Below are 25171 nucleotides of genomic sequence, written 5' to 3'. Positions count from 1 at the left end.
CAGTTTCAAAATTGTATGCTCAAGGCTGCTGGGATTCTAAAATTTTATAAAGTATTAGTTTAAATTATGCACAGTGACATAAGTGTCACTGTGTGTTGGAAAAAATCTGTGACACACAGTCAAGCATATGAAAATTAAAAATAATAGCACCGAACTGAAGGCTCCAAATTCTGTCCAATTAAAACCATATTAAAGGTACACAAGTTTGCATATTGTGAGTGCAAAAGTAACTGAAAGAATATTTATCATTCTACGGATATAAATAGATCCTTAATGTTGAGCCGTCCTTAAGATTACTTCATAAATACAAAAAGTAATAGTTTTAATTATATTGGTATTAAGTTGGTTAATGCTAATGAAATATTACTCTGTGTTAAAACACATAAAAGTAGATATTAGAGAAGAAATTGTGCTCAAAATTAAATGTCTTCTTTTCCTAGATGCTGTTCTACTCTAGCCATTCTAATCTAATGGGTAAAAATTAAACTGACTAATGAAATAAGTCTTTAATGATGTAATGAATTATGGCCTTTTACAAAAAGAACACTCTACATAAAAAGTATTATTCCTGTAATTTTGCAATCATCTTCCAATTATAGCTTCTTGCAAATATTTAATCTGACTTTGAATAGAATCTCTGACTTAACAGAATCCCTATCAGATGATAGCAGTCTTTGGAGGCGTCTGTTGATACACGCTGATGTGCAATGATGTGCATGTGTCTGTAACCACCCACTCAGACAAAAAGAACGAGTAGTCGAGGGTGAAAATCATTCTTATCTTTGCTTTCACAACCAGATTTCAAACTCAGACATATTTACAGAAACAGAACGACTTCCCAAAGCATTCAGAAGGGAGATGTGAATACATGTGGCACTTGAGCCGCATAAAAAGGAACTGTTAATAGCATCTATTTATAAATAATCTACACAAAACTCCATTATACTACCTAATGATAATTAGAGGGAAAGGAAATCAAAGAACTGAGGATTGCCAAATAAATAAAATATTCCCTCTCAAATTAAGCAATAAATTCATAGATAACAAGGCTTCTGCCATGAATTTGAAGGATGTCTTCTTTGTAGCATAAGACAAAGGGAGCATAGAGGAATAAATATTGATTGAACTAATCATCTGATGAATAGAAATGAGATTTACCAGTGCACCAATATAATAGACTATGTTAACTAGTTCTTTCATGGCGCATATGCTGCCCTTTCAACCCCTGACCTCTCCAATTCAGTTCTTAATGAGGGAAACCACAGGTGTTATAACGGCATTTATGGTGAATCTAGCTAAATATAATAACATGTAGTTAACAAATGGCATTGTGTGTGGATTCTTGTAAAAGGGAATCCTGTGTTCATAGCATCACAAAAATTATACTTTACTTCAAACTACAGAAAGTTTCAGCTTGCTCAGGTAAACTTTAAGATACGGCTACTACACGGTCATCAATATTTCAGGTACCAAATTTAGTGACTCTATGATGCTTGAAATCTCATTAAAGCTTATCTGAGAAGATAAAAATATTACTCAATATATACTTACCACATGGCTACATATTATGCAGAATAAACATTTAAAAATAAAACTTAGAAAGTGTAGTATTTTATAATCATGACAGAGTTTCTTCCTGTTACTGGCTGTTTTATAAGTATTAAAAATAAATAGTAGCTCCATAATAATAGCAACTGCATAGTACATTTTATTTTAAATTAACGTATGATATTTTTGGTATAGGCACATTTTTACAAAAGCCAAAATGAAGATATCACCTTTTGCCAAAACTGGGCTAGAAACTTATTCATAAATGTGCTCTAATTTAGGAGGAAAAGCAATTTGCTTTGAGTTAGACATGCCCATTTCTGCATAGAGAATATTGTGATTGTCAGCTAAGTATGCTGAGTTTGTAAATTACGTTTTAAAAATGTGCATTATTCGATGTCATTTGTGTATGATTGGTTATCATGTTATGTGGTCTTGGATTTTATTTCTCTAATTCAGAGAAACTACTGATGTTAGCAAAGACAGAACAATTTAGCCGGGTTTTGTACTAAATGATGCTTTTGGTGAGGAGCCTGCTCATTGTTGAATAATCTCATGTAAACCAACTATCCGGCCGCATGGAGCAGGCAGAGGAGCTGGCATGCAGCAAGAAAACAGTTATACAGAACTTACCTCATGGAAATGCCATTTGCATTATACATTTCAAAAAAGTAAAATCTGAATTATATATTTTTTAATTTTGTAAAGTATATAAAATCAATCGCCCTTCTTTTAAACACTGTTACATGGTTAACTAGACGGCTCAAACTATGCTGTAAGCACAGATACGGTGATTTAATACTGGGATAAATATATAATAAACAATATTCTCAGAATTAGAGGCAAAACATAGACTCTTATATTATTTTTTCTAACCAAATTTTTAAAATATGTTTTCAAATGGAAATTCATGTCTCTGCTTTACTCATAAACCTGAGTCTCTCCTGTTCTGAAAACTATCAGATTTACAGATCATCCCACTTCTAGAAACTCAAGTTAAGATTAAACTCTCAGGTATAAGAAGATTATTTTCTCAAGGTTGCATCCATTGCTACATTGATTTTAAGGAGAAAAAAGGTTCAAATCTGTCATTTTTGTATCCATCTTCATACCAATAGGTATGAATGTGACTTTCACACACAGGATTTACTTACTGATCATCTATGCTAGAAAAGCTACAGGACTAGATCCTGAGACCGCTCAGGTCTATACAGTGGCCCATTCTCATTTTCAAGGTCTTACTGTAGGGAGAACAGAAGCAAAATAAAATAATAAATAAATAAATAAATAAATAAAGTAAAGAATCACCGTGGTGTTCAGGTCTCAAAGGTGAAGAGGCACTTATAATGGCCTGGAAAGATGAGTACTCCCACTTTGGGTTAATTTGTTGATATGAATGAGGCCTATAAAAATACTGAAAGAAATACTGAGAAAATAGCACAATCTTATGTAGAACAAGCAGTAGTATTGTTTTCAAATATCTCAAGTAAGGAGTGAAAAAAGAAAACCTAAAGTATTTCTTAGTTATAAGAAAAAGTACCTGGAACAAAATGTCAGTATGAGCACAATTATAATATTTTCGTTGTTCTTTGTTTTAAATTTTTGTGCATTTTTAAATAAAAGAGAATCACATCCCTCCCACCCTTCCCTTTCCTCTTTCCAGTCCCTCCCATGTTCCTACAAGTTATCCCCATTCCCAAATTGAACGTCTCTTTTTCTTTGATTATTATTGTTACATACATATGTGTGTGCATGTTACTATTTTTGCAGTACCACAGAGAAAAAGATAAGTGAAACTACAGCAATACACGACACATATACTACCTGCTTTTATAAATAAAATTCTTTTTTTCCAAATAAGGAAAATAGCTGAATATATTGAATTTCATTTTCTTTAATGTTGAAGCTATTATCTGAAAGTAGTGATACCACTCTAGGGAGTATCTTAGATTACCAGATACCAAGAAAAAAATCCACGTCCATAGGAGAGTTTTGTAGGCAGTAGCTGAAGGCCCCCCACGGTCGTCTTCACAGTCAAGGCTCCTCATTTTGAAATGACAGTATTCCATTCTTATCTTACACATTAGCTCTGTGAGCTTTAGTGGAGTAATTGTGAGTCCTCCTCCCAATATTTAGTCCACCCTGAAACCCTGGTGAGATCGAGTTTCTAAGCCCATGAAGCTGAAAAGCAGGTCAGGCTGCAGAGAACTCACCCCGGTAAATGTCACCATTTGAAAGCTGCCAAGCAGGCAAATTGTCCCCACTGTTGGCCATAACCCTTTGAATTAGCAAAAATATTGTTTCCAAATTTCTGTGTGGGAAGCAACGTTGCAGTCATACTTTGTAGCACTGAGAAGTAGTATTCAGTTTGATGCTGTCTGTTAACTGGAATTTATTAGACTTAAGGAAACGTGGTCTTCTGTCCTAACACCATCCAGCCATATGAGGGCTATGAGTGGTCCTTGGTCTGTTTGTTTCTTAATACTAGAAGAATTCTAGTTTAAAACCCTGAATCTGTTTCTTGGGGCTTCTCTAAAAGGATGGAAAGGTTGAAAATCATTCTATTTTTCTAGTAGATTTGACCAAACAGTCATTCAATAAGACAGCTGCTTTTCTGGATACTTACTCTTGTTTCTCTCTTCTTATGGTTAATGGCAATTGGCACATGCTGATACTTGAAGTAATTTTTAGCCAATGTCCTCGTCTGTGTGATAAATGTGAGTAACTCTCAGAAAAACAACGAATTTATTTAAGCTGTTATTGTTTGTTTGTGTTTAACCTGTAAGAAAATATGCATAGTACTTTCAACTAATTAATAGCATTAAACCAATATTCTGATCTTTTCATTAAAATGACTGCTTATAAGGCAATCTTATTAAATAGGATCAGAGTGTGTTGTTCTCTGTAATTAATGCTCATAGCGTCAGACCACTGTGTTATTTTTATTTGCCTAAGCAGCATGGTGAAACTAGTTACTTGAAAAGAGTTTCTTGGAGTGTTAAACGGAATATGTCTAACGAATGACTTACAAGAGTACTTCATATAGTTTGATAGTATTTCATTAGCATGAAATGCAATATTAGATATATCCTATTTTTATTCTATAGTTTAAGACAGAATAAGTACTCAAATCATGTTCTCACTCAGCAGCTGTTGGCTTCTAGATTTCAGAAGCAAACAATAACACAAGTTGAAAAACACTTAGACATGTTGACTTCCTAATCAATGATTTGCTATTATTATCGTTGTTGAATCAAATGTCAAAATTATTACATAGAACATTTTATGTTAACTTGTACATACGTTGCGCCTGGCACATGCAGAGGAATTAAACACTTTTAAAGAAAAGAAGAAACCTGAGTCCAAATTCCCACAGTTGTTAAATATGAGCAAATGCCATACAGTCTGGTAGAACAGAGGAACATTTGCTGAGGAAAACATGTCATATCTTTAAGGTATGGTGCTTCCTGGAAATAATTTTCATCCTACAAAACAAAATATTTTAAATATGTTACTTAGAGGATTTAGGATCTCAATATATTTCTTAATTAGTTTACTCTAAAATTAAATTGAAAACATACAGTATAATATATTACATTCTCTCCCTTTCAAAACTGACTATATTTTGAAATAAGATTAACTCTTACCATGTTTATTCTTTCATATATATTTACACTGTTAAAAAGATTGTCCAATACCAAAGAAATGGGACTTTTGGAACAAACTATGCCAAGGACAATTCAGAAATGCAAATAGTAAGAATACTAATAATGTGAATATCCATCATGGTTTTGTTCAATTTATTTACTAATTACTAGAGACTAATTAATTCCTCTGATGTTAAAATCAGAATGTGTTGCTAGTTTTAGAACATGTTTCATAAATAAATAAATTGATTCTGAGTTTATTTCCAAAAAACTGTTGTATCCACTTTCTCTTTAATGATTTTTACAGTTGTCTAATACAACTCGCTTGAGTGTTGGTTTAAAGTCAGGAACAAACATTTTTCTTATGATACAATGACTACAAAGAAAAATAAAACACATGACAAAGCTCTATGTGGTACCTCCACATTGTAAATCAAATTGCAGAGCACTCAGAAAGTGTAAGAGGCTGAGCCCAACAGGTCACTGTCTCAAAAAGAAAAGAAGAAGAAGAAGAAAGAAGGAGGAAGAGGAAGAAGAGGGGGGAAAAGGAGGAAGGGGGAAAGAGAGGAGATGAAGTTTTCATTAAAACTCTGGCCAATGTTTTGATCACATGATGAAGAATCACATAATAAAACTGTCTGTTCAATTACAGTGTACCCTTAGGAAAATATAGTTCTCCACAATTTTTACTCCCTGAATAATCACAATGTTATTTGCCAATACGGGGAAAAATTAAACTAAGTATTAAAAACATCTTCAGGTTCTGACTGGGCACTGACTAGCCAAAATATAATGAATCCAAAGTGTAAATAGTATTTTTATTTTGAGAATTATTCCATTAGAGTCTTCAAATACATATAATTTCATAAACTCAAATATGTCTCCCTTTATATCAATTTTAAGCTTTTAGTGAAGTAGTGTATTTTGTTCTCCCATTGAGAATCTATATTGACTGTAAGGAAGCGAACTTGGGGAAAACTCTCAGAAACTGTTCTTCTGGTTATGACGTTGTTCTCAACTCTCTTTCAGCCTGAGATAAATGTGCTTATTTGTCCCCAACCTTGTCAATTGTCCGTTTTTAATGCCTGTCAGGAAGATGGTGGTTTCTTCTTAAGCATAAATATTTCAAACAAAGAAATGAGCTGAAGAATCTGGCATACCTCCATTTACCCACCTGAGCTGAATTTCTCTTGCCTGGTTGAATAATATTGACACCCAAGGCCTCTTCCTGTCCTTTTATGCTTCTTTATATAATGTGTCTTTTAAGGAAAGAGTTTTGGCACCATTGGGAAGGTGCCATATCTAATTGTGCCCAGCAATATTAAGGGGAAAACCAATTATATTTGACATTAATTCTAAAGAAATGCAGAGTTTCACTCCTTAACACCACAGCAATTTAATTTGTTTTGCATTTTGGCTGAAACAGAATGCACCTCACATGAAGCTATCATTTATGCAATTAATTTTTACGGTTTCAAATTAAGTCCATTTACGTTTCTTTAAAGGCATGATTGTTAGGCTCCTGCTATTGATTTTCCAAGCCTCCTCACTGTAAACTGAACTGTACAAAGAATGGTGTAAAATGCTAGCACTACCCTGTTATTTATTCTTCAGGACAGTAATTGATCATATTATGTAATGATGCTGACTCCCATAGTCATCCTAATTTGCCCACAGATACTATTCAAAAGAAAACTGCACATACAGGCTCATTTTCACCTCATATTTGCTTTCTACTTTGTTTAATAGTATCAGGTTAAGAGAGACTGTTTACTTATCTCAGGTGATCCTCTTTCTTTTGTTTTATTAAAATACCCTCTGAAATAGCACTGTTTCAGAAAGAGTGGCACTCTTCCTCAAAATCGTTAATTCTGTCACTGTACTGCAGCTGCTATTAAGGAAAGTTCTGGAAACATTTTTAAAAGGAACTAAGTGTGTAAAGCTGAGAGGAGCTGACAGATGCAGCCTTATGCCTGTACAGATGTAACAGCAGGAAAAAAATAGTATAATAATATGTTGCTTGTTTCTTGCTCTATAGCTCCAAGCCACCTTATGTTGATGCTATTTTGACAAGTCCACTCAGGAATATTGTGAGCTATGTAAGACAGGTATGCAAAATAATAGGTGTAGAGGAGAAGAGCCAAAGAAAACTCTCAAATGTAAACAGAATGTGTTATAAAACAATTTAAGCCTTCAACTCTTACATTTCAAGGTAGCTCCAAATTAAAAAAAAAAAAAAAGTAAGCATTTGGCTCATTTTTTAAGAAATAACGAAAATGGTTAACAAATAGTTGGGAAAGGAACTGAGATTCAAGTATTAAAGAAATAAACAACAGAAGTGACCTTTTCACCTGTCCAGGATAGGTGTGCTGGACTGAGAATAAGAGGAATCAGTGTCCCTGAGCTATGACGGTAGCTTAATCACGTGAGTACAACCACTAGCATCAACCCTTATGACACCGTTGTCTTCTTTTCCTTTTGTTCAATGTTATCCCATCTCTGCTTTCTGCCAGTGATCTCTGTCCACTGTCCCGATGGCTTGGTCTCTTCTTCTGGCCCTTCTCTTACAATGTGGTAAATGGGAGAACTTGGCTCTGAAAAGTCCTGACGACTAAGCAAAGCTGATATATATCCCGCAGTATTTTATCAAATCCTATAAGTGGAAATTTTGATAATTCACCTGTGTATGTGAAAAGGTGTGAATTTATACATATCTGAATGTTTGTGTGTATGAGCACTCAGATGTGAGAATGCTATTAATATTTTTAAACCATAATTTTTTGCTCCGTCAATTAATTCACCCCCTTTTTTGGAATCTTTCCAAGGGAAAATAAACTAACATAAACAGAAAAGTTACTTCACTTGACATGGCCCCAGCCTGACTGTGTGCTTTGCAGTGATTCAAGGAATACTTTTATGCACTGCCATTATAACACAGACTTCATTTATTTGCATTCACTGTGCACGTGTATTTGTCATATATTCCATGTACCTCACTGGCACTAACTAAATACGTATAGCTAATAACATGCTTTAGAAACTGGGTTAAAGTGGCAGGAAAAAAAAAAATCTCATTGATCAGACTAAGCCTAAACACCAATAAGAAAAACTACAGTGCAAAAGTTTAGATATAATAGTTAGTACCCAACTTACATAAGATGCCTAAAAATACAATAGTAAAAGCCACATCTGGATATTAAGATTTTTATTAATTTTTTTCTTTATTTTTTATGTGCCTTCAAATTTTGCATACATACTCAATATGGGTCATTTTACAGTAAACAAAGTAAACACTCTGGGACAGTAACAAGGCAGTACTCTTTCTATGATTGAAAGTATTTTAGCTTAACTGTTAGCCTAGCGTACCCAGTATGTTGATAGGATTAAGAATGAAGGCACTAATGGGTTCTTGAAGAAATTAACTCTCTCATTCATATGTGAGCATTATCAGCTAACTGTAACTAGTAAAGAGTTACACACTAAGCACTACACTACATGCCGAAGTGCATGCAGAGTCCTGCCCGACTTCTAAAGAGAGTGTTTTCTTCTTGAAAAGCAAATGCTACCATACAAAGTAGTGAAACTAGGTGGAGTGTGAGGAGCAGTGGAAGGAGATGAAGAAGAGGGAGAAGGCACACTAGAACTTTCTCAATCATGGAACAGAGCAGAGTTCTCCCCTGTTAAGCTCCTGTTGGGCATAAATTAGCACCCCTCTTCATATCTCTGAAGGTTCATATTAATTTTGAAAACATATCACTTCAAATGCAGGTGCAAAGAGCAAGGTACTCCTATAGTTCGCTTTCCTGCTCTTAGGTCTGTTGAGCTCCCTATGTTATCCCACCCCCCAAAAAGGGCAGGCTTTGTAATGCCAGAAGTGTTCAAATGCCAACCAACATTGACAGGCTTGGGTGTCACAGTATAGGAAGATAGAAAATTAAACAATTCCTACACTGCGAAATTGTTTTAAATGGACCTGTGCTCTGAGGTAGAAGAGAAATCTCGGCTCTCCCTTAGGATGTTTCGAAGCTCATTGGTATTTAGTATTTAAGGCCAAATTCAATGATTTTCACCTCCCAAGGTAGTTATCATACATAAATAGTAACAACTCTAAGACTGTGGTTTAAAGTAGGGTGCAATTTCGTGGCCAGAGAAATATATTGGGAAACGGGTGTAGGTTTTGCCCCACCCCCAAGAAATATGTGGTAACGTCTAAAGGTGATTTTGGTTGTTACAGTTCAGGTAGAGTTCTGTGCATCTCACAGGTAGAGGCCAGGAATAACTGTAAACATCACCACACAGTGTACAGTGAAGACTCATCCTGCCCCACACGTGGCCAGTCCTGACACTGGACAATCTGCCCAGAAGTATGGGAGAGTCTCTGAGCAGTGTGACTTCCCACATCCTGGTTCCTGGAAAAGCTGTGACTTTTCTTCTCCCCTGTCCCTGAACAATAACCTGATTGCCACCACAAAGAAAGACAGAACTCCACTCATTCTAAGAATTTCAAAATGAGAAGCCCGTTAGCAGGACAGGTCATTCAAATCATGTTTCTGGTGCTGATATAATGAATGTTTTTAACAAATGAACAAGACATTATTTTGCAAGTCAGACAGCTTCCATTTCTTGGCTTCCCACAAAATTGAAAAGAAGCTACTAATACTGTCAGTTATAGACCACTCAAAATAGTTTTTGGTGACAGAATGCTTTGTGAGTTGAACCATCTATTTAGAAGGAGTTTGAAGATACGAGTATATGATTTCAATTTCTATAGCTAAATTAGCTACACTTTCTTCTATATATTTATATAAATTGGGTTTTTAGCATGTATATTTCTCAAAAGAAGAAAAACTTCACAAAGAGTTGATGATAGACAGCACCATACTTTAGTATTAAGAGCCAAATAAGTACCAGAAATAAATTGAGGCGTAAGGTCCTGTAGGTGTTACTTTTTAACACTATTTTATTTTGGTTTCTTATATCTCTTTCTCCCTTCTCCACCACAACCCCTTCCAATACCCCAACACCAGGTAGGAGAGAAGAAGGCTAGTAGGGAATGGGAGCATAGTTTTCCTTAGCTTCTTCATGTCATTTAGGGTCATCAGCTTCCTTCGGACAAGCCCAATCCTCATTTCAGGATATCTTCAACTTCTCTTTCTCAGAGATCCCAGTCCATTTCTGGGTCTCACATTTATTCTCTCTGACAAAGGCCACGCCCCCTGCACTAGGTAGTTCCCAGCTGACACAGATCACCCTCCCTCTCACAGCACAGTTATCAGCTGTGGAAAAACTGGAGCCGCTCCTATACCCCACACCTGGGATTAAAACAAAAACAAGTTTACATATAACCCAAACCTTCCACAACAAGGTGCTATCTCACCTAAAATATTAATTTCCTTTAATATAATTTTGCATTTAATAATGTGAAATTTATTACAGATTTTTTCATTTTAACAGTTGTATTTAATGATAACAATAATTATATAATTTCAATCCTGAAGAAACTATCAGAAAATTAGTATTCCCAGTGGGAAAAATGCTAAATTAATACACATTTTTATTACAATAAATTACAACCTAGTGACTAAATAAAAAGAATGCTAACATGAAAGTTTTGGCATAAATACATATGTGGTATGAAAGTATGAATTCCAGAAGAAAAGTAGATATCATGTGCTTTCTCCTGAAATCTATGATATAGACATCAAAATATTGTAAAATCTTGATTTCATTGGCATGCTGAAAGAATAATTCATCAATTTTACTTTAAAATATAAAACCTAAAATTCCTTAGAAACTATACTCTTTGAGCTAGTAGTATGGTAGCCATAAAGTTTGCTTCTATAGTCACCCCAGCATGAAACAGAATGCCCTAGGGCCTGTGACTCCTGTCCTATAGTCATCTGCCATATTTTCCCCAGTTGTGGCCAACCCAGTATTCTAATTCATTAGTGTAATACCTGGGCAATTATTTCACCATTGGAGTGACTGCCTTTTCACAAGGAGCTTTTCTTAACCAGGAACAATCATATCAGTCTTTGGGCAATAAGCAACTGTTTATTTGTACTCACATATGTTAAAGAGCTGCTCCCTGTAGAAGTTATAAACTCGGACCTTAGAATTGTGAGCCAGTTCAAGTGACACCACATGCTGGTGAGGATGTGGACAAAAAGGAACACTCCTTCATTGCTGGTGGGAATGCAAACTGGTACAACCACTTTGGAAATTTATCTGGTGCTTTCTCAGAAAAATGGGAATAGGGCTTCCTCAAGACCCAGCTATTCCACTCCTTGTAATATACCCAGAAAATGCTCCACCACATAACAGGGACATATGTTCAACCATGTTCATAGCGGCCTTATTCATAATAGCCAGAACATGGAAACAACCTAAGTGTTCCTCAGTAGAAGAATGGATAAAGAAATTGTTGTACATTTACACTATGGAATACTACTCAGCTATTAAAAACAAGAAATTCCCAAAATTTGTGGACAAATGGATTGAACTAGAAATGATCATAATGAGTGAGTTCACCCAGAGGCAGAAAGAGTCATATGGTATATACTATCTTATATCTGGACACTAGCCGAAGGGGCATGTCCCATGAAAGTCTTCACTTACCAGGAAAGTGGGTCAGAAGAGAGGACATCCTATTAGGACTTTAGGTGAGAGAAGCATGGAAGAATGGGGAAATAGAAGGATCCAGAGGGTCCTAGAAACATACAAGAACATTATGATGGGCAGATCTGGGCCCATGGATCCTGCTCAAACTATGACACCATGCAAGGACAATATGTGCAGTAAACTTTGAACCCCTCCCCAGATCTAGCCGATGGACAGGACATTCGCCACCATTGAGTGGAGAGTGGGGACTGACTTTCACACAAAATCTGGTGCCCCATTTTTGACCACGTCCCCTTGATGGAGAGGCCTGGTAGCACTCAGAGGAAGGATAGCAGCCCTCCAAAAAGAAACTTGATACCCTATGAGCATATACAGGGGGTGGAGGTCCCCCTCAGTTATAGACATAGGGGAGGGAAGTAGGAGAAAAGTGGGAGGGAGGGAGGAACAGGAGGATACAAGTGATGGGCTATCAAGTTAGATGTAATGTGAATAAATTAATAAAATATTAAAAAAAAAAAAAGAATTGTGAGCCAAGAGATAGAAGAATTGCCACACTCAAAGGGTTGGAGCCAATGTATTCCTCTAGACCACCCTGAATGTTCTGTAAGTCCCGTTCATAAATATTTTAGGCTCAGGGATCTATGCAGCCTTTGAGGCTGTCATCACTGTACACAGTGAACTTTGCAAAGTGGCCACAGACCAAGTGTAACAACATACTTATTGTGGCTGTGTTCCAATAAAGCATTATTTGCAGAAATAATGTGGGCTAGATTTAGACGGGCAATTATTTGCTGGCCCCAACACTTACCTGTTAAAGCCCTAAAGACAGAATATATGTCTAAATTTGTTTCTCTTGTCTCCGGAATCAATAAATATTCAATGGGTACAAAAATGTAAACCTTAAGAAGGTATTAAAATATTATGAAATACAATGAATGATTGAAACTAAGAAAAGAATCACAAATTTAATATAGCTTAGACATTAGAAAGTGCTCTGTTGGCCACAAGCAGTGGGAAAAAGTCCTCCGGCATTATTTATATACTCTCCCCATAGTAAAGAATCAATGATAACTCAGGAATAATGTTTCACATATTCCTTGATTATATTTTGCATCATTTGGACCACGCCAAGACTAAATCCATACTTATCTATAATAGGCAACTGAAATTTCACAGTAATTATGGTGCGTGAAAACTAAAAAAAAAAAAAAATCAGTCAATTAACAAAACAATTATCAAATATGTGGCAGATTTAGAATATTTTAGATCATTGTTAGAGGTCCACTGAAGAAAATTACTTTGTATGCAAATACTGTATAACACATCTTACCTGCAGGGTTCTGATAGAACTCCTAAAAAAATGAAAACTGATTTAACCATTGTAGCAAGTGGGTGATATAAAAAGAAAAGTATCTGTTGTTGGTCTATCCAATAGGTGAAGAAGTTGAGACAATGAAAAATTGGGGCTCTGGTCCCAAGTCATACATCAAGTAAGTGGAAGCCTGGAGTTCAGGTCCCCTAGCTCTCGTGACTTTATTCTTATCCTTTGCCAAGTGCTTTTCTTGATAAATGAATCCCCCAGGTTTCAAAATGACAGATACGAATCATTATCTCAGAGTACAACACAATATGGCACCGCAAAACAACACCTGTAAACTTTAAAGGCTAGAGGAGCACAGAAAATACGTAGATGCTGCTATGGTTAGGGAGAAAGTCATTTTGGAAGCACTTGATAGTCAGTCTTGTTCAACCATTTCTCAATAAAAACAATACTTATTTTCAGTGAGATGTCATACTTACCTCTTAGGAGACCAACAAAAATCTCAGCATTGAATGAGGTAGTCTGAATTCTAATCCTCCACTCTTCTGTCAGTTTTCTGAGCTTCAAGTATACATAAATAATACTTGTATTTAGAGTCATTGTTAAGGATAAATCACTTGCAAATAATATTTGGTACAGAGGTAGGACATAATAAGTATACCTTGCTAGGGAGCTTACTATTGCTTTCCTGTTTGTATTTGTTGTATACCAAATGTACAGTCCTGTTATACCTCTGTACACTCATGAGAAAACTCAGCCTTAAGTCACAAACTAAAGTTTCTCAGTTGAGAAGTATTCTCCAAGCTGCCCAAGTTTCCCTGGGTAGGTCTCAGGAGGAAATAGAGAGCTGCATACAGAGAATTACTTCAAGGCACCAAAAGGACAAAATGGGAAGGTATTTTTGTGCATGTTGGGACACGTTTAGATTGTTGGAGATTAATTTAATGTCTAAACTTTTGATTTGAAAGGAAATTTATGCCTCTGTCCATGTGTAAAAGACAAACTATGAAGTTTTTAAGCCTCACGGATTTTCGTAAGAACCATACAGTCTTGGTCAGTACATTGTCTGCAGGCTGAGACATTAAGCCCCGCAAACCCTATCTTCTACCAAGCATCTTTCCTAGCACATAGAAGAGCTCAACACACAACTGAAGGTTCGTTCTCATGCTTATTTACGTTTTTTAACTATATGCCTGAAAAAATTTTAGATGCAACATTGACAGGTACACTGTAGCTCGTCCACATTGCACCTCAATGAACGTTAGGCCTGGCTGAAGAAGACTTGTTTGATCTAGCTTTCTAGGGAGCATTTTCAGAAAGATCTTATCAGTTTTCACATGGAGGCATAGTATCTAATATATAAAAATATTTTTACGTAAAGTCTTTGGAGAAGCCTCCAAGATTCTAGAAAAAGTCTTCTCTTTTCTAAGAAAGAAAGTTTTTAGTTTTGTTCCTACTAAAAAGTAAGACTGTGACTAGAAAAATTCAAAATTTCATCGAGTGCTACTCCTCAAATATACACTTGCAAAATATTCAATTTTTTTAACCAAAACTTCAAATACTCACTTCATTTATTCCTAAAATACACAGAATTTTTTTCTTTTTGTCCTTCTTTCTTTTTTCATTCTTTCTTTCCTTCTTCCTTCCTTCCTTCCTTCCTTTCTTTCTTTTGTTTTTAATGTAGCTCTTGGGGGCTAAACCCAAAGTATTCTCATGCTAAGTATACACTCTATCCCAGCCTCAGCCAATGGCTAAATTGTGTAGCTTATGTTGCATATATACATGTTGCCCTCAGCCCAACCTTGTTGTGTAATTATGAACAAATGGAACCAGTGAGTAGGCAAAGGGTGTCCTGAGTGGCGCTGGTGTTAACACCTTGTAAAGCCACAAAACCTTCCTTCTCCAGCTGACCCGATTTAGGAAAGAAAAGTTTTATATAGATAAAAATCATAACATTTGAATGGCCTTTGATGAGCTTCTGTTTATTCCGAGTAAGAAATAGTTAATGGACGTTTTTAATTTAAAAACTTAATAGACCATTTTCCTGAAAAGCAGTGGAAAATTGCCCCAGGAGCATTATTTTACCTTGAAGTGTTCAATTCTAAAAGAAAAAAGCAGAGGGGGTTTTTTTGTTGTTGTTTTATTCAAACTGCCTCTCCAAGTTAAATGCGCTTAAAATCTTATAAATGTGTACTATAAAATAAAAAAAATTATAAGGTCCAAGTTCCTTTGGGACTTTACCAAGCTTTTGTTTCGTTTTGTTTTGTTTTCCTCATGATAACTAACTTTAAATGAAGAATTACTGTAGGAAACATGCTGTGGTATGTAAAATGCATTCTCTCAGTTAATTATGAGAAAAAAGCCCCAAAATTAGTAAAAATTTAATCCATTTTGCAGTTGAGGAGAACCTACAAAAACCTGTTCAAGATCACACCCATCAGCCCTTGGGCAGCAAGGTTTGACTCTTCACAGCTGAGCTGTCCACAGCACTCACCTATCAGAGTGTTTCCAGTTCATGCCCTCCATGGGTCTCTTCTTTAGTGGCCCTTCCAGGGGAACACAGCCCAAATTCTACTCAGGCTGCAGATAAGCCATGCTCTGGTTCATTTTCATCCAGGAGGTGTGTAGCACTGAGGGCTACCTCCTCCTCACCTGTAAGGGAAACCAAAAGAGAGAGAGAGAGAGAGAGAGAGAGAGAGAGAGAGAGAGAGAGAGAGAGAGAGAGAGAGAGAGAGAGAGAGAGAGAGAGAAACAGACAGACAGACAGAGAGACACAGAGAGAGACAGAGACACAGACAGAGAGACAGAGAGTGAGCATTAGACATCACTGAAAAGTATGCCTACCTATTTATTTTACATTCAGACAACTCCCAGGCGATAACTAGCCACTAACCCTAGCCCCGACAAATTGTCCTGAGACAATGTTGCTCACACTCACATGCAGGCAGAGCCCACGACACTAACAGTCTCCTGGAGACTTTGGAAAGAACTGTAAAATTTATATGAGTCAGCACTTTTCTAGCTGTGGCTAATATATCCAGGGCCCCATCTCCTCATTTCAAAGAAAATGTGGGACGAATTTTTCCCCAGGCTCTCTTTCAGATGTCATCTATAGAATCACCCCACCCTAAAGATGCTTTTAATTTTTTTCTTTCGTATGAGTGATTTGCCTGTATGCACATTTGCTCCCACTCGCACGCCTTGTGCCTGCAAAGGCCAGAACCCCCTTAAACTGTAATTACAGTTGTGAGCTGTCATGTGAGTGTTGGGAATTGAACCCAGGTCCTCTGCAAGATCAACCTGTCAGGTGCTCTCAACTACTGAGCCAGCTCTCCAGCCCTAAAGATAATATAGTCATTGCGTTGTTACAGGGATTGGTTTAAAGTTGTTTTGGTTGGAGGACAGAGGCTTTTAAAGACCATCCAAATCCAAATCCAAACAGGCATCTACAGTCTTAGCACTGTAGGATTCCTAAATCCTAGACTAGAGTATTGGTCCCAATTCTAGAATCTATTAGGTGAGTTCGGAAAAATATTTTCTGCCTTCTTAGAATTACTTTAAGTTCCCATGGTGTGGGACCTTACACTACATCTGTATTTTTTAAAACTACAGAGAAGTTAGGGCTGCACCTTACTCTTGAGGCATATGCCACATTGAATTTAGCATCCTGTACGGCCTCATAAAGAAGTGTGTTGAGGAATACATAGCAAAGACAGCAAAGGAAGGCCAGAGGTACCAGGTGCTGAAGACCTATGCAGAAGAAAAGCTCAAGCTGGCGAATGAGGAGATCGCCCAGGTACGCAGCAAGGCCCAAGCAGAGGCACTGGCTTTCCAGGCAAGCCTGAGGAAGGCACAGGTGCAGATCCACTCCCTGGAGAAGACTGTGGAGCAGAAGACCAAAGAAAATGATGAGCTGACCAGGGTCTGTGATGACCTCATCTCTAAAATGGAGAAGATCTAACCATAGCCAGCTATCACCAGCCCTCTTCTGTCTGTCTGCCCTTTTCCTTGTCTGTCTGATATCTCTCTTTTGTGTGGTCTTTTAACCACTATTCACTTCTAAGTCACATTACTCTGAAAAAAACTAAAGTTTAATTTCAAAATAAAAAAGAAGAAAAGAAAAGAAAGACTTGAATGATTCTTTCCCTCCCCTTTTGACAGAGCTAAGATAGGACAGGCATAGAAAGGTTGTGCTGGTTAAAGACAAATAGCTTTGCCCGCTGGAAGATTTTGCTGAGCGCTGTCTGGAGTGTGGTGTACGCATGCGCCTGCTGGAGGTATTTGGAGACAGAAGTCAGGGTGGGTAGCCTGTGCAGGAGACAGGGGAATTCAATGAAGGGAGACACTTTAGCCTCTCCTTCAAGTACATCTCCCTCCTGAGTGCATTTACTCCCATCACAATGGACAAGAGGAGATCCTTGCTCAGTGGTGCAGAACCCTTGAGATCTAATTTAGCTTTTATAGGAAAATCAAAAAGAGAGAGACGGCACAAGAGCAAGTGAACAAAGCAAAGATAGGAGTTTGTACGGGGAATATTGATACTTGCGGACTGCTTCTGTAACTCCTTTGAAAGAAATTTTCTAAGTATATGCTGACTTGGACTTTCCTGGTAGCGGGAAGCAGAGCTCTGCCTGCCAGCCCACTCACGAGCAGACCGGTTCAGTACCAGAAGCCTGTGTTCTCTGAGACTTCGTTGATTTTTGATGCTCTGAAGGTTAGAAAACATTTCAGAAGAAATTTGTTTTCACTTTTCTTATATGTGTCCTCTTAAGGATGCCCAGAAATAGGTAAGTTACATAGATGCAAATGGAAAACACAGCAGTGTACACACCCTTTGGTCTTGTTCATCTTTCATTCATATATGTGTATATATATTTCACATTTCGCAGCAATTTCCAAGAATGTCACTGCATCCTTTGTCACTGCAGGTCAATTAAAATATCTCCGAGAAGCAGGTACAACCTTCACTATGTATTTTTCTGGAAGAGTGAAAGGCCATTTTTTTTTTCTAACAGCTATTGGGAAGAAACTGAGACTTAAGGAGGCAAGAAAAAAAATCCTTGCAATTAGGGATTACACAGACAATGAAGAAAGACATTTCCTTCAATGCTGTGTCTTTAAAAAGTGATAGCCCAGCAGATAATGGGAGAGGCAAGACCAAAGCCCAGGCCTCCTTATTCTTCCTCATGCCTGGCTTGAAGTCTAATAAACCATTATTCACACAACATGCAAAGTTGTTAGTGAAAAAAGCCCAAATTGCTTTTGTAAGTGAGTGTTAGCACTGTAGTAGAAGACTGACATTTTTAAAAAGAAAAGGGAGAAGAAAGACAAGGTAAAAATATGGAGCTTTGAAATCAGATGTTTTTCTGTCCCTAAATACATCCTGGGCGTACTGTGCTGGGGTCCCTACCTTAATGAATCTCAATTTTCTTATTTGCCCAATAGGAGAATGAAACCTAATTCATGGGGCAACATGGGTCAAATTTAACAGACACTTCACTGGTTGTAATATCATGTGAAAGACAGAAATCCTGTATGTTTGCACTGTACAAGCTGGCCTACAGCAGCTCCCCGGCACCTAATCTGCTAGTCTCATTACTGTCCTGGGTTGCCTCCTGCATACTTGAGAGTCTGATTGCGGTTCTGTTGATCATGCATCTTGCCTGATAACAAGCTGAAACATTATCGCTTACCTTAAAGCATTTGAAACCCTAACCTACTTACGATCTGTAACTACAGGTCTTGCAAGACACAAAAGCAATTGGTAAAATTTTGTGATTTGGATAAATAGCTTGAGGTGTTAAGCTGAGCCAAGGAGCTTCATGTAGTAAAGCCTATATTTAGTTTACTAGACAACAGGATGCTAGCTGGCCTGCCGTACCTGCTAGAAAGATTCACGGAGCACTTCCAATCCTGCCAGAACTACAACTTAGTGTACCTGTGCATTACTCACCAAACCTAAGCTGAAACTCTTGCTTTGATTCTGAGATGATGATTTATCCAGACTAATGCTTCTCCTAGGGGCCTAATCATAAGCCCAAGATGACTCATATTTTGAAACCCAGCTGTAACAACAATGGTACCCTTCAGAAAAAGAACCACATGAATATTGAATCTCTTGAGAACTTTCCACAACAGATCTAGGGGTGATAGATCATGCAAGCTCATTCTATAATTAACCTAAGTGTTCTCTCTCTTCCATCAAAATCCGGATGGATTAGCCCATGACCTTTTGCTGGGTAAATCACGGAGCCGTGGTTTACTCTGCAGAGGAAAATTAAATTCAGATTTTAAAAATGCAACACCCCCTCCCAAAATATCCAAGAACACACTCAAAACTGTAACAAGGTACAAAAGGGAAGGAAGCATTTGTGAGAACAGTAGCATCACCGACCTTCACTGAGAAAACTGAAAAATGAAGCAAACATAAAGTGCATGTGAGTGCCCTCTCCAGCTCCTAGCTCCAATTCTTTCCAACCTAGCAATGTCCTACCAAAAACAAAACAAAACAAACAAAGCTGAGTTTTCCATTGCTAACCTGAGAACAGAAGACAATCTTCCTCACAAATACAAAGTTAAACAATGGACAAATCTCTATAGAGATGCTACAGTTTTCAAAATGCATCTGAATGTACCACGGGAATCTTCCAAAAACTTGTTTGTCCTACCATCCGGGAAAAGTGCTGAGTTGACGAGACAGGCAAACCAAGAGAATCAGACTATGCAGCTTGATCCTAATCTCAGATTGTCTCCAGCTACTTCTTCACCAGTTTATCCCTACCACTACCTAAGGGACATCCTGATACCACGAGTATTGTCATGGCTTGAATGAGAAACATCCCCCATGGGCTCATGGTTTTTGAAAATGGAAGCTAAATTTACACACTTTAATTTCCATTGTTTCTGAGTTAATTTTCTCTCTTCTTTGGTTAAACGTCTCCTATCTCTTCCGTCTTTGTGGTTTTTCTTTCACTTATTTTATCTCACTGGTCTTTTAATATATCCTGACTTATTTTGAAGCTGTCTCACTCATGTCCTCCAACTTTTTTTATTTTTCTCATTCTCACTCTTGCCTATCAATGACCTGACCGTAGGCGAAAGCTTATCAAAACTGTCACCTGGTTAAGGAAGAGATGCCTGGGTTGCACTGGGTTGGACTCACAGAGGAAATCTTTATCACAGGCTATGGATTTGACTTATAGGTGTGTTTATACTTAATCTTCACACATGTACATCTCACAACTTGAAAACTCCACCCAGAGTTTTCAAACTAAAACTGTTGACCTCCTTAAGGCTTCACCATAAGAATGTTAGCAAAATAATGATTGTGGTGTTGGTGGTAATGATAAATAGCCTGTGGGGCTTTCTACAACAACTTTCCAGCTAGACACTTCATTCTGGAAACTGTTAATCCAAATTGTTGTCAATTCTGTGTTTTAAAAAAAAAACCCATTAATCTTTTTTTAAAGTGTGTATATGTGAATATGACATTTTATTAGTTCTTTTAGAATTTTGTATGTTTATGCAATGTATTTTGCTCATATTTACTCCTACTCCTTCCCATATGCTAGGTCTACACTGACCTTATTCTAACTTTAATTTCCTTTGTTGTATAACTCATTGTGTCTAATTTTTGCTCCCCATGTACATGTGCCTGTAAGGCCACGCACTGGAGATGGCCAACCTATCAGGATGATCCATCTTTTGTTTACTGTTGAATGTTCGTTCGGAATCAATACTAAACGTGGGCTATTTTGGTGACTCAATTACACAACTGAAGCTATTTGGGTTTACTATTAGTCTTTAATTCATAAGCTATGAAATAACCTCGAAGATAATTCAGTGCTGCTCTATAATGTAAGTTTAAATTTGTAGACCAGAAAGCATGCATAGCGTTGTTGGCTATGTTTCATTTATAATATTAGACATGCACCTTTTAGAAACTACTTTGTTCCACAACCTTTGCCAATTCTGAGGAAGTGGTATAAAGATCCTTTCATACACAAAAGTCACAACAACATAGATGTCCTCTGAGAGACTCCACCCAGTGTAGAATCAGGACAGATGCTGGGACTGCCTGCTGGACTCTAGGCAGGGCACTGAGAGTGGTACGGAAGAATGATGGGAAGGAAGGACCCTGAGGGTTCAGGAGTCCTTCAAGGAAACCATCAAGGTTGGCAGATCTGGATCCAGGGGGTCCTGCACAAACTGTTTCACCAACCAAGGACAATGCATACATTGAACCTAGACCCCTTATACAGATATAGCCAATGGACAGCTCATTCTCAAGGTTGTAGGGGAAGCAGGGACTGGCTCTGAGATGAACTCTGGTGCCCCTGATTTGATCACTTCCCCTTAGTGGAGAGAGCCAACAGGCACACAGAGGAAGGAAAAACAGGCTGCCTGGATGAGAACTGATAGGTTATGGTCATATGGCGAGGGAGGAGGACCCTTTCTGTCAGAGGGGAAAAGGGTGGTAGAAGGAGGGAAGGTGGGAAAGAAAGATACAGGTGAGAGAATAACAATCAGGATGCAATCTGAATAAACTATATTTAAAAAAATTTTTAAAGACCAAACAATAATGTCAATACAGTGTGAGACCCTAGGCAATGGACTTTAGTCTACCTTGGGTAGTGGGTGATGGGGGACAATGGAAAAACACCAGAATAAAGATGGTGTTCCTGTAGAGAGACGTGGCATGATGCAATGGACAATGAAACAACCCAAAACATTGCTGTTCAAGATGGATACTACAGCCTTGTCATTTTTATCTCAATAGCGAATCCTAAGAGATCTTGAAGGAACTCAGAAGGTCTTGACTTCTTATGAAAAGCTAATTAACTTTATTTCTCCTGACCTTTTTATTCCCTCTTATAAGATGAGGTGTTGCTTTAAACACGTGCATGGAAAGGTTCAACTAATTTGTCGAAGGATATAATGTTTAAATATTTACCCTGTTGTTTGCTCAAGCTATCTCTGTAGTCAGTCTCTTCTCTATTTGTATGGTGTAAACACTTTTCTTAGTCAATGTTGGCTTTTTTCCTTCTCTAGTAATCAAAGCTTAGGCCAATCATTATAACTCAAATATGAAAAGCAAATTCTAAATATGATACTGTCTTTTAAATTGAATTGTGAATAATAATGTAGAATATTGTGGGCAAATGTCACATCTGCAAAGACAATAATTTTTCTTTAAGCTTCTAAAATATTTCTTGGAAAATACATCTTTAATTCCAATAACAAAGAGCCTCATAATCTAATATTCTCGTGATTGAATATGAAAGAACTTTATAAAGAGAAATTTGTATTTTCTGCTTGGATTTGCTAAGACATAAATCTAAAGAGATAGATAGATAGATAGATACATACATACATACATACATACATACACATACATACATAGATGATAGATAGATAGATAGATAGATAGATAGATGACAGAGACAGATAGATATGAGTAAAGAGGTATATATTACTCAAAAATACTCATGAAATTATTAATTACATATAATACTAGGTCTACTTTGCAACTTGCATCTATAATGCCAGTAAGTAAATGCAAAAGATTACTCCAGCCCATATAATCTTCAAATCAAGAGAGAAAAAAAAGGACAAACTCCTGAGTTTCAGAACATAAACAATATTTCCTTTTGTCAACTGAATGGCATATGAAAAAAGAACAGCGTGTTTGTGTGCCATAGTTCCTACTGTGACTTATTAATTCCTTTGTAGGTAAAACAAAGAACTTAGAAGGATTGAAGGCTATATTGATTTTTCATTACCAGCTAAAGGCTTGCCCACTGAATAACATAAATTCTAACAAGAAGTCAGGAAGAAGCAGTGTTTCTAAGGTTCTTTTCAAAAACTCAGTAGGAAGTCAAACAGTGGTATAGCCTAGTTAATAAAGTTAAGCAGGGAGGTGGTAGAACTTTCTAAATCTGGGGCTATAGTGGTGACTGAAAATATGAAGAATGCTCACCCCAATAAAGCCCCGCATTCCAGAAAGGGGAGGCAGGAACTAGTCTTAATAAGTAAAATGTAGTATTTATGAACCTCATCAATTCTGAAAAGAGAAACTTTAGGAAAGATCAGTTCGAAAGTGCCAGTATGGTAAGTTGTGGGGTAGTACTCTTTTTTTTTTTTTTTTTAGTCTATGCAATGAAAGCAAAACTACATTTCCTATTGCTAAGAAAAATATTGAATAAAATCACAGGCTTGATGTCATTTATTGCAACTTTCTGGATTTCAAGAAGAAAGATCAGGGCTACAGCAGTTCACATGTTGTCTAAGAGGTAACAACATGAGTTCGTGTTCACTCACAGGTGACCAGCACTCTGCACTGTATTGTCCACGTGTCTTAGGAGCGGAACACAGCTGTCCCTCCAGATTCATTGTGCTACTGAAAACAAGTTCTGAGTAGCTTAAAAAATTGTTTCATTGTTCCAAAGCATTTCTACCCATCTCATCAATCGTGTGGCTACAGATTAACACATTGACCTCACACACTTGAGGACCGATGGCTATTAACACCATCATGTGAGTGATGACGCAATCAAACGTGGTCTCCTAGTGGGGTCTCAGAGTGAGGTTCCTACCACAGAGATCTATGCAGACTACACAACATGTTGTGTACCTACTAAAATTTATTTTGAACTTTCATGTGTTTGTAAAATAAACTTAAGACCTCTCACTTGCTTTTCCCTAAATTTATGTGACAAAAAATAAAAAATAAAAACCAGAGATCATTTTTCTGCTGTAGCAAAGACCAAGGGGCCCTGAGGGGACAGGAACTAGATTCCCCAACTTGAGTCAGTCTGCGATCTGGAGGTTCTCGGAGCCCATGTGTGGAAACACATTAAAGTGCGGTTATTGCTAGAAGTAACTGTGAAAATGGTACTTTGACGGTGCAGCTGCTCCCATCGCATTTGGTTTACTGAAAAAGAAAACTGTTTATTATGGGTAGGACTGCGAGCCTCGGGCATCCACGTCTCGAGTGTCTCCTAATCTCTCTTCCAACAGCCGTCCGTCTGGCGGCAGAAAAGCCGGCAGCTCTCTATGTTTGAACGCAGGATTTAGTGTGCCAGGCCAAAGTCTCGTTACCCTTTCGATCTGTAAACTGTGAGCAAACTAGACAAAGATGGAGACAGGCTGTAGATATACCCACAGTTGTTTCTCTACTCCAACTCTGAATATGAGTGGGTTTTCAATAGCACTTAGGGACAACCTGAAATTTGTCTCTTTTAAATGTAATTTATTTCCTTTTCTAATTTTCCGGAATCTTCCCTTCTTTGTTTGGAGTACCACACCAGTGAGTGTTTGTTGATGAGATGGTTGGGCAGAGTTCGACGGCCTTTGCTACTTCACTTGCTCACAAGTGGAAAGAGTCACTAACATTTGTTGTGTGCCTACTCATCCCTGAATTTTAGATTTATTTCATTTAATTACAATGAAAAAAATCTTGTGAGGAGGTCACTTTTACTAATGTCATATTTTAAATGTGGGAATGAGGTTGAAGTAATTTAATAACATCCATACAAACAGGCTATGGTTCCAGACCGTCCGGGTTCAAATCCATGAACCAATCTTTCAATGTACCATTTGTTGGTTCTCTCTGTTTCACCACTGTTTTTTCAAGAGATTCTCCATTTTTCTATCCATCAGAATCCTTAAGGAATAAAATATTTGTTGTAAGCATCAAAATGTTCATAATTAAGGAAAATTCCTCATGTTATTAGGGAGTGGGTAGGTGTCAACTTTTACATGAGTCAGTGATACTGACTTGATGGGGTACCTTTGAGGTCTCGGGAGCACTTTGATACATAAGCGGGGCTGACTTCAAAATGGTTTTCAGTAAGCATCAATGAGATCACCTCATCTACAAGGTGTAAATTGCTGACATGAACACTGGCATTTTCCTGATTAGATCGCAAGGACTGATCAAGATGAAACACTAAGTCAAGTTTCTGCTTCTAAGTTGTTCTCATAACCCCAACGTGCCCAGTACAGACGGTATATGAAAGTGGATCTTGAGCTC

The 25171-nt window shown here is 37.4% G+C and overlaps 1 protein-coding gene across 1 annotated transcript in view; it reads left to right on the top strand.

Annotated features, from left to right (window-relative positions):
- Positions 1-25171, top strand: part of Rorb (RAR related orphan receptor B) — a 175577-nt gene that overhangs the window by 4975 nt on the left and 145431 nt on the right. The window lies entirely within an intron of this gene.

This window comes from Acomys russatus, chromosome 5 (assembly GCF_903995435.1).
Source record: "Acomys russatus chromosome 5, mAcoRus1.1, whole genome shotgun sequence".
In the NCBI taxonomy this organism is placed as follows: domain Eukaryota; kingdom Metazoa; phylum Chordata; class Mammalia; order Rodentia; family Muridae; genus Acomys; species Acomys russatus.
The sequence above is the reverse complement of the archived record's forward strand: the minus strand, read 5'-3'. Positions and strand labels throughout refer to the sequence as shown.